The sequence below is a fragment of the Choloepus didactylus genome, chromosome 1 (assembly GCF_015220235.1).
Source record: "Choloepus didactylus isolate mChoDid1 chromosome 1, mChoDid1.pri, whole genome shotgun sequence".
NCBI lineage: Eukaryota > Metazoa > Chordata > Mammalia > Pilosa > Megalonychidae > Choloepus > Choloepus didactylus.
Genome location: NC_051307.1, coordinates 95,583,296 through 95,594,584, shown reverse-complemented (window position 1 = coordinate 95,594,584; position 11,289 = coordinate 95,583,296).

Sequence of the window (11,289 nt, the reverse complement as noted above, 5' to 3'; positions counted from 1 at the left end):
TCCTTTTCTTTTTTTCTATTACAGCAGTTGTAGGCTTACAGAAAAATCATGCAGAAAATACAGAGTCCCCACATGTCACCCCTCCAGACACAAACACAGTTCTCCCTATTATTGCCATTTTGCATTACTGTGGTATCTTTTCTACAACTGATGAAACAATATTATTATAATTATACTAACTATAGTCCATAGTTTGCATTAGGGTTCACTCTTTGTGTTGTACAGTTCTATGACTTAAAATATTTTTTTCTCATAATGTACATATAACCTAGAATTTCCATTTTAAGTGTTTTCAAATATGCAATTCAGTTATGTTAATTATATTCATAATGTGCTACCATCACTACCATTTGTTACCAAAACTTGTCCATCACCCCAAATAGAAACTCTGTACCAATTAAGTATTAACTCCTATTCCCTACCCCAGTAACATCTGTTCTAGTTTCTGATTCTACGAATTTGCGTATTCTAATTATTTCATATCATTTGTCCTTTTGTGTCTGGCTTATTTCATTCAGTTGAAGTCTTCAAGGTTCATCCACATTGTTCCAAGTATCAGAACTTCATGTCTTTCACGGCTAAATAATATTCCATTGTGTGTATATACATTTTATTTATCCATTCATCGGTTGATATCACTTGGGTTGCTTCCATCTTTTGGCAATTGTGAACAAAGCCACTATGAATATTGGTGTTCAAATATCTGCTCAAGTTCCTGTTTTCAATTCTTCTGGGTATATATCTAGAAGTGGGATTTCTGGGTCATATGTTAATTCTATACTTAGCTTCCTGAGGAACCACCAAACTGTCTTCCATAGAGGCTGCACCATTTTACATTCCCACCAACAATGAACAAGTGTTCCTGTTTATCCACATCCTCAACAACACTTGCTATTTTGTTTTTTTGTTGTTGATTTTTTTAAATAGTAGTCATTCTAGTGGGTGTGAAGCAGAATTTTTTTTTCTTTGTTCTATAACGTTTACTTTTTTTTTAATTTAGTAGATTTTATTTTGAAATAAATTCAATCTCACAGGAAGAGTTGCAAAAACAGTACAAACCCCATACATAGAACTCCATCATACCCCGACCCCCCTCCCCCGATACCCTGATCCACCACCTTTAACACCCTGTCACACCACGATTTCTTTCTTTCCCTCCCTCTCTCCCTCCCTCCCTCCCTCCCTATATATCATCCATCATCTATTGCTCTGTCCTCTGAACATATGTGAGCAAGCTACACATATCTTTGAACAAACAATAAAATTTACATATACCTTTCCCATGGACAAGAACATTCTTTTATGCAATCTCATTAAGCGCAGCTAAGAAGTTCAAGAAGTTCAACATTGATACAAAGCTTACATTCTATATTTCCTTTTGTGTGTGTGTGTGTGTGTCCCATCTGTGTCCCTTTGAGCCTCCTGTCCTCCATCCTCAGATCCCATCCAGGATCATCCTTGGCATTTAATTGTCATCTATTTAGACTTTTCTTTTCCAATTGTGAAAACATATATATAGCCTAAATCTTTATAGCCTAAATCTTCCCATTTCATCCCCTCCTTAGAATTCCATTAGTGGGATTAATCACATTTAGAATGTTGCAATGCTATCACCTTCCCACCATCCATTTCTAGAAGTTTCCCTTCAACCCAAACAGAAACCCTACTCACATTTCTTAACTCCCCATTGCACTTTCCCCCACTTCTCGGAACCCCTACTCTACTTTTCATCTCTATGGACATATTCTCTGATACTTTCTTTGTGTTTACCATGGGGCTTAAATTTAACACCTTAAATCTATAACAATCTTGTTTTTCTTTGATACCAACTTAACTTCAATATGACACATAAACTATGTTCCTATACTCCATTATTCCCCCACCTTTATGTAGTTCTTGTAAAAAATTACATATTTTGCATTGAGTCCAAAACCACTGGTTTATTATTACAGTTTATGTATTTTAGATCCTGTAGGAAGTAAACAGTGGAGTTATAAATCAAAAATACAGTAGTATTGGTATTTATATTTACCATATGATCTTCACTGGAAATCTTTATTTCTTCATGTAGTTTCAGTCAATTGTTTAGTGTCCCTTCCTTTCAGCCTGCACAACTCCCTGTAGGATTTCTTATAGGACTGATTACTGGTGATGAAGTCCCTCAGCTTTTGATTATCCGGGAATGTTTTTATCTCCTCCTCATTTTTATCCTCCAGGTGTTTGTGAATTCTCCAAGTCTCTGATGGTTATTGACTTCTATTTGTATTCCATTGTGGTCAGAGAATGTGCTTTGAACAAGTTAAATTTTTTTTTTTTTTAATTTATTAAGGCTTGTTTTTATGCCCCAGCATATGGTCCATTTTGGAGAAAGATCCATGATCACTAGAGAAGAATGTGTGTCTCGGTGACCTGGGTTGTAATATTCTATATATGTTTGTTAAAATTTTCTATATCTCTCTCTCCTTTCTTTGTTTCTCTGTCGGTAGGGCTCTCTTTAGTATCTGAAGTAGGTCTTTTATTAGCAAAATCTCTCAGCATTTGTTCCTCTGTGAAAAATTTAAGCTCTCTCTCAAATTTGAAGGAGAGTTTTGCTGGATAAAGGATTCTTGGTTGGAAATTTTTCTCTCTCAGAATTTTAAATATGTCATGCCACTGCCTTCTCGCCTCCATGGTGGCCGCTGAGTAGTCACTACTTAGTCTTATGTTGTTTCCTTTGTATGTGGTGAATTGCTTTTCTCTTGCTGCTTTTAGAACTTGCTCCTTCTCTTCAGTATTTGAGAGTCTGATCAGAATATGACTTGGAGTGGGTTTATTTGGATTTATTCTATTTTAAATGCTGGGCATTTATGCTTTGTGTATTTATATTGTGTAGAAGGTTTGGGAAGTTTTCCCCAACCATTTCTTTGAATACTCTTTCTAGACCTTTACCCTTCTCTTCCCCTTCTGGGACATCAATGAGTCTTAAATGTGGATGTTTTATTTTATCTATCGTATTCCTGAGATCTATTTCGATTTTTTTTTATTTTTTCCCCCATTCTTTCTTTTGTTCTTTCATTTTCTGTTCTGTGGTCCTTGAGGAGGCTGAGTTGTTGTTCAACTTCCTCTAATCTTGTATTATGAGTATGCAGAGTCTTTTTAATTTGGCCTACACTTTCTTTAATATCCATAAGATCTTCTATTTTTTTATTTACTCGTGCAATTTCTTCTTTATGCTCTTCTAGGGTCTTCTTTACATCTTTTATATCCTGTGCCATGCTCTTCTTCATGTCCTTTATATCCTGAGCCATGCTCTTGTTACTTGTCTGTAATTCTTTGATTAATTGTGACATGTACTGTGTGTCTTCTGATCTTTTGATTTTGGTGTTTTGGTTTGGGTTCTCCATATCATCTGGTTTTATTACATGCTTTAAGATTTTCTGTTGTTTTTGGCCTCTTGGCATTTGCTTTACTTGATCCCTAATTTGTGTACACTTTCTCTAACTAACCAGCAGATGGGGTCTGTGAGTCACCTATTCCCCTCAAGTCAGTTCTCTCCTACTTTGTCTTTGTGGTGTGTGGGGGTCTGATTCTTGTGGGGTCCAACTGGTGCACCAAATTTGGGTGTGTTGCTGGTGCTGTCTGCCCTGAGTGTGGGGTATGTATCTGAGTAGTCAGGGAGGCAGCACAGCTTTAATAATCAAACCTCCCAGGTGTTCCTGGAGATTTAAGGCTGTTGCAGGAGCCTAAGCCTTCATTTCAGTCTTTCCACTGATTGTCTCTGCCACTGACCCACAAGTCCTTGGTATTTGCATGGGGTCCCTGGGATTTCCGAGCGGTTCCCCCTTCTCAGCTGTGCTCTTCCAGGACCTCTGCTGAGGGAAGGCTGTGCCACGTCACTAGTGGGCGCTGGCCTGCCAGGGAAGCCCTGGGTCACTAGGCCATGCAGGGGAACTCCCAGCCCGCTTCAAAGATGGTTGAATGGGACACGTTAACTTCCCCCTTTTCGCACAGCTCCACCCTCCCAGCTCTGGGACAATCAGCCATGGGTGTATTACAGGCCACTGATCACGGCCGATATTGTGGTGCGTGCGTGATGCTGTGGGAAAGATTCCCTGTCACACTGGGTTTCTTGGCGCGGCTCTGGGCTGTGGGTCTGGCCCTGGGCAGGAGCGTCCCCCGCCCGCTGGGGAGATGGCTGCAAGGAATGCGGTTTTTTTTCTCCTTTTGGCTCCCCTCTGCTCCTCTGGTCTTGAGACAATCAGCAGTGGGTGTGGGAAGGGGTATCCTCCATGCCAGACACTGAGGCATTAGCCCAGCCCACTCCCGCTACGCTTCACTGCACATCTCTCCCCGTCGTATCTGCAGCTGCTCCCAGGCTTTTTTTTTTAATGAACTAGTCCATCTCCAAATGCCAGCCCACCGTTTCCCCACACTGCAGCGCGGCCGCAGGACTTTCAGCCGACTCACTCACTCGTTTCAGAATGCAGGCTCCTGGTTTCACCAAATGCATGTTCCCTGTGGATTTAGCAAACCTTGTCCGGCTGGTGCATCGCTGGCAGTGGTGTTCTGGGTCACTTTCTGGTTTTTATCTAGTATTTTTCACGGAGATGTATTTTTGCCCTGTCTCACCTAGCTGCCATGTTAGGTTCTCTCTGAAATAGAATCTTATTGTGGTTTTGATTTGTATTTCCCTAGTGCCTAATGATGTTGAGCATCTTTTCATGTGCTTATTGGCCATTTGTATATTTTCCTTGGAGAAATGTCTAATCAAGTCTTTTGCCCATTTTTTAAAATTAAATTCAGTTTTATTGAAATATATTCACATACCATACAATCCTCCATGGTGTACAATTAACTGTTCACAGTACCATCATACAGTTGTGCATTCATCACCCCAATCTATTTTTGCACATTTTCCTTACACCAGAAAGAATCAGAATAAGAATAAAAAGCAAAAGTTAAAAAGAATACCCAAATCATCACCCCCATCCCACCCTATTTTTCATTTAGTTTTTTGTCCCCATTTTCTACTCATCCACCCATACACTGGATAAAGGGAGTGCGATCCACAGGTTTTCACAATCACTCTGTCACCCCTTGTAAGCTACATTGCTATATAATCATCTTCAAGAGTCAAGGCTATTGGGTTGGAGTTTGATAGCTTCAGGTTATTTACTTCTAGCTATTCTAGTACATTAAAACCTAAAAAATGTTACCTATATAGTGCATAAGAATGTCCACCAGAGCGACCTCTCGACCCCATTTGAAATCTCTCAGTCACGATGCCGGGTCCAGATTCATCCCCGGGAGTCACATCCTGTGTTGTCAGGGAGATTTACAACCCTGGGAGTCAGGTCCCACGTAGGGGGTAGGGCAGTGAGTTCACCTGCCAGGGTGGCTTAGAAAGAGGGCCACATCTGAGCAACAAAGAGGTATTCAGGGGGAGACTCTTAGGCACAATTACATGCAGGTTTAGCCTCTCCTGTGCAGTAATGAGCTTCATAAGGGCAAGTCCCATGATAGAGGGCTTGGCACATCAAACCGCCAGTCCTCAATGTTTATGAGAACATCAGCAACAATCCAGGTGAGGAATCCCAACACTTCTGCATTTTCCCCCAGCTCCTGCATATATATTTTTATTCTCCACCCAAATTACTTTGAGATGTGTTGCTATTTCACTCTAACCTATACAAACCTACCATATCTCACTTCCTATTCACAGTTCCATGTAATTGTGGTGTTTGAACAAACTGACTGTAGAAGTTACACTGTTTATAAAATATAGATCCTGCACCAGATGAACATCTCTTCCCTCGGTCTCACATGGAAGTTGAAGTTTTAACACACAGACAGTTTCAACCTTTACCCTTTGGCCCGATTTGCTCCAGTCTTAACCAGATCTGTTTCATTCATATCTCTAATTGAAGTCTGGGCTCTTTTTCAGCTTTTTTTTTTTAAACAGTTGCTGCATGCGCTAATACTGACATTCATAACCGCCGACCTCTAGCTCTGAGTTTCATGTGTCACACAGATACCCAATGTTCCAGAGACCAATCAGGTTATACACAAATGGATCAGCATCTCAGAGTTTGGAGACAGCCATTACAGTTCAGGAATAGATTTGACTGCTGTAAGAGCTCACATTACAATAATCGTTCCCCTGTTAGGCTGGGGTCTAAGATTCAATTTTGCCCATTTTTAAATTGGGTTGTTTCTCTTTTTGTTGTTCAATTTTAGGATTTCTTTAGGTATTCAAGATACTAAACCCTTATCAGATATGTAGTTTCAAAATATTTTCTCCCATTCTGTAGGTTGTCTTTTTTTTTTTTTTTTTTTCAGTTTGAAGAACGTTATTTATTTATTTATTCATTTATTCTGCAAGCATTGATTGCATGCTGACTTGATGCTGGTGCTGTAACATGTGCTCAAGATACAGATAGGGATAGACAGACAAGGTCCTTGCTTTCTGGATGTTTATACGTCAGTGGGGAACCTAGGCAATAAACAATTCAACAAGTAATTAAATAAGATAATTTCAAATAATGATGAATTCTAGGAGGAGACTGAAACAAGTTATTGTGATATTCTGGGCCTGGAGATGCAAGTTGTGGGGGAGCAAGGTACAGGGATGGCCAGGGAAGGTCTCTAGGAGGAGGTGACACTTGAGATTAGAATGATGGGGAAGGCAAGTCCATTTGAAGATGGAGGGTGGGACTTAGGAAAGGGGATTATGATCCAGACTGAGGATCCAGACATGTGCAAAGTCCCCAAGGCAGGAACCATCTGAGGCTATAGTTTATGCGTGGAGGCTGCTGCAGTAGAAGGTAAGGTGAGAGAAGAAGGCAGGTATATGGAGCTTGTCTTTTATTTCAGTATCAATGAGAAATTACTGGAGGGTTTTTAAGTGGGAGAGCTTTTTAAAATTACATTCAGTGCTGTGTGGAGGATATATTGTGGAGGTTTTGTCCTGGTAGGGAGATGGCCACATTTGTGGCAGAAAGTTTTGGAAAATACAGAGCTCAAAAATGAGAGAATTTTTGAAAAATCACAGAATCTTATAATCTACAGAGGTAAGCTTTATTAATACTTATTTCTGATGCTTTTTCATTCCTCTCTCTGTAATAGTATTTAATAGTAGGACCATAGTGTACATACTGTCCTATAACTTGATTTTTTTCACTTAATTTATCACAGCCATTTTCTCATAACCTGAAATAGTATTCAACAATATGATCTGTACAACAACAACACAAAGGGGAATAATCTAAATGTTCATCACCAGGAGATTTATTGATATGCCAAGAAAACTATGCAGTCAATAAAAGAATGAGGTGGAAGCAGATGTGCTGACTGATACAGAGGGATCTTTATCAGTGAAAAATACAAATTACCAAGCACAATGTTATTCCATGAAACCCAACACACACACATACATATGCGCACATGCATGTATGCTTATATATGTATTGACTATTTCTGGAAGAATGAATAAAAATTTTTAATGATGGGGTTTGGGACTTGAGGGCCAGTGGTGGAATTTTTTGCATTGTTTATACCCCCCCCTTTTTTTATAGTTTTAGTTTATTAACATGAATATGCATTACTTTTACAAGCAAAACATATAGTAAAAAGAAATAAAGACATCTGAAATGACCAAAGGAAGAGAACAAAAGGGATACCAACCTTTAGTCAAGGTAGGAAGGTGCTCTTCACATACTGCTCTCCTGCCTACATCTTTTTTTTTTTTTTTTCTTTTTAGCAGAAGCCACACCCTCCTGGCACACCTTTTCCCTGTGCCCTGTTTTACTTCTCTCTCTAACACATTTCACCTTCTGACATATGATCTAATTTACACATCTCTCTTGGTTACTGCTGTCTCAACTAGAACGTGAAATGTTTGGCTTCATTTTTTTTTTTTTTATCTTCATTTTATTGAGATATATTCACATACCACACAGTCATACAAAACAAATCGCACTTTCGATTGTTTACAGTACCATTACATAGTGGTACATTCATCACCCAAATCAATCCCTGACACCTTCATTAGCACACACACAAAAATAACAAGAATAATAATTAGAGTGAAAAAGGGCAATTGAAGTAAAAAAGAACACTGGGTACCTTTGTCTGTTTGTTTCCTTCCCCTATTTTTCTACTCATCCATCCATAAACTAGACAAAGTGGAGTGTGGTCCTTATGGCTTTCCCAATCCCACTGTCACCCCTCATAAGCTACATTTTTATACAACTGTCTTCGAGATTCATGGGTTCTGGGTTGTAGTTTGATAGTTTCCGGTATCCACCACCAGCTACCCCAATTCTTTGGAACCTAAAAAGGGTTGTCTAAAGTGTGCGTAAGAGTGCCCACGAGAGTGACCTCTTGGCTCCTTTTGGAATCTCTCTGCCACTGAAGCTTATTTCATTTCCTTTCACATCCCCCTTTTGGTCAAGAAGATGTTCTCCGTCCCACGATGCCAGGTCTACATTCCTCCCCGGGAGTCATATTCCACGTTGCCAGGGAGATTCACTCCCCTGGGTGTCTGATCCCATGTAGGGGGGAGGGCAGTGATTTCACCTTTCAAGTTGGCTTAGCCAGAGAGAGAGGGCCACATCTGAGCAACAAAGAGGCATTCGGGAGGAGGCTCTTAGGCACAACCATAGGGAGGCCTAGCCTCTCCTTTGCAGCAACCGTCTTCCCAAGGGCAAGTCCTGTGGTAGAGGGCTCAACCCATCAAACCACCAGTCCCCTATGTCTGTGGTCATGTTAGCAACCCTCGAGGTGGGGTAGGCGAATACCCCTGCATTCTCCACAGGCTCCTCAAGGGGGCACTACATCATTTTTTTTCTTTGCTTTTCTTTTTTTTTTTTTTTTTAACTTTCCCTTCTTTTTTAAATCAACTGTATGAAAAAAAAGTTAAAAAGAAAACAAACATACAATAAAAGAACATTTCAAAGAGACCATAACAAGGGAGTAAGAAAAAGACAACTAACCTAAGATAACTGCTTAACTTCCAACATGTTCCTACTTTACCCCAAGAAAGTTACCTAATATAGCAACATTTCTGTGAACTTGTTCCTACTACATCCATCAGAAATTAACAGACCATAGTCATTCCTGGGCATCCCCAGAACGTTAAATAGCTTATCTGTTCTTCTTGGATTATTGTTCCCCCTTCCTTAATTGCTCTCTATTGCTAGTTCCCCTACATTCTACATTATAAACCATTTGTTCTACATTTTTCAAAGTTCACATTAGTGGTAGCATATAATATTTCTCTTTTTGTGCGTGGCTTATTTCGCTCAGCATTATGTCTTCAAGGTTCATCCATGTTGTCATATGTTTCACGAGATCATTCCTTCTTACTGCCGCGTAGTATTCCATCGTGTGTATATACCACATTTTATTTATCCACTCATCTGTTGAAGGACATTTGGGTTGTTTCCATCTCTTGGCAATTGTGAATAATGCTGCTATGAACATTGGTGTGCAGATATCTGTTCGTGTCACTGCTTTCTGATCTTCCGGGTATATACCGAGAAGTGCAATCGCTGGATCGAATGGTAACTCTATATCTAGTTTTCTAAGGAACTGCCAGACTGACTTCCAGAGTGGCTGAACCATTATACAGTCCCACCAACAATGAATAAGACTTCCAATTTCTCCACATCCCCTCCAGCATTTGTAGTTTCCTGTTTGTTTAATGGCAGCCATTCTAACCGGTGTTAGATGGTATCCCATTGTGGTCTTAATTTGCATCTCTCTAATAGCTAGTGAAGCTGAACATTTTTTCATGTGTTTCTTGGCCATTTGTATTTCCTCTTCAGAGAACTGTCTTTTCATATCTTTTGCCCATTTTATAATTGGGCTGTCTGTACTATTGTCATTGAGTTGTAGGATTTCTTTATACATGCAAGATATCAGTCATTTGTCAGATACATGGTTTCCAAAAATTGTTTCCCATTGAGTTGGCTGCCTCTTTACCTTTTTGAGAAATTCCTTTGAGGTGCAGAAACTTCTAAGCTTGAGGAGTTCCCATTTATCTATTTTCTCTTTTGTTGCTTGTGTTTTGGGTGTAAAGTCTAGGAAGTGGCCACCTAATACAATGTCTTGAAGATGTTTTCCTACATTATCTTCTAGGAGTTTTATGGTACTTTCTTTTATATTGAGATCTTTGGTCCATTTTGAGTTAATTTTTGTGTAGGGGGTGAGGTAGGGGTCCTCTTTCATTCTTTTGGATATGGATATCCAACTCTCCCAGCCCCATTTGTTGAAAAGACCATTATGACTCAGTTCAGTGACTTTGGGAGCCTTATCAAAGATCAGTCGGCCATAGATCTGAGGGTCTATCTCTGAATTCTCAATTTGATTCCATTGATCTATATGTCTATCTTTGTGCCAGTACCATGCTGTTTTGGCAACTGTGGCTTTATAATAAGCTTCAAAGTCAGGGAGTGTAAGTCCTCCCACTTCGTTTTTCTTTTTTAGAGTGTCTTTAGCAATTCTAGGCATCTACCCTTTCCAAATAAATTTGATAACTAGCTTTTCCAAGTCTGCAAAGTAGGTTGTTGGAATTTTGATTGGGATTGCATTGAATCTGTAGATGAGTTTGGGTAGAATTGACATCTTAATGACATTTAGCCTTCCTATCCATGAACATGGAATATTTTTCCATCTTTTAAGGTCCCCTTCTATTTCTTTTCGTAGAGTTATGAAGTTTTCTTTGTATAGGTCTTTTACATCTTTGGTTAAGTTTATTCCTAGGTACTTGATTTTTTTAGTTGCTATTGAAAATGGTATCTTTTTCTTGAGTGTCTCTTCAGTTTGTTCATTTCTAGCATATAGAAACATTACTGACTTATGTGCATTAATCTTGTATCCTGCTACTTTGCTAAATTTGTTTATTAGCTCTAGTAGCTGTATCGTCGATTTCTCAGGGTTTTCTAGATATAAGATCATATCATCTGCAAACAATGACAGTTTTACTTCTTCTTTTCCAATTTGGATGCCTTTTATTTCTTTGTCTTGCCGGATTGCCCTGGCTAGCACTTCCAGCACAATGTTGAATAACAGTGGTGACAGCGGGCATCCTTGTCTTGTTCCTGATCTTAGAGGGAAGGCTTTCAGTCTCTCACCATTGAGTACTATGCTGGCTGTGGGTTTTTCATATATGCTCTTTATCATGTGGAGGAAGTTTCCTTCAATTCCTACCTTTTGAAGTGTTTTTATCAAAAACGGATGTTGGATTTTGTCAAATGCTTTTTCAGCATCTATTGAGATAATCAATTGATTTTTCCCTTTTGACTTGTT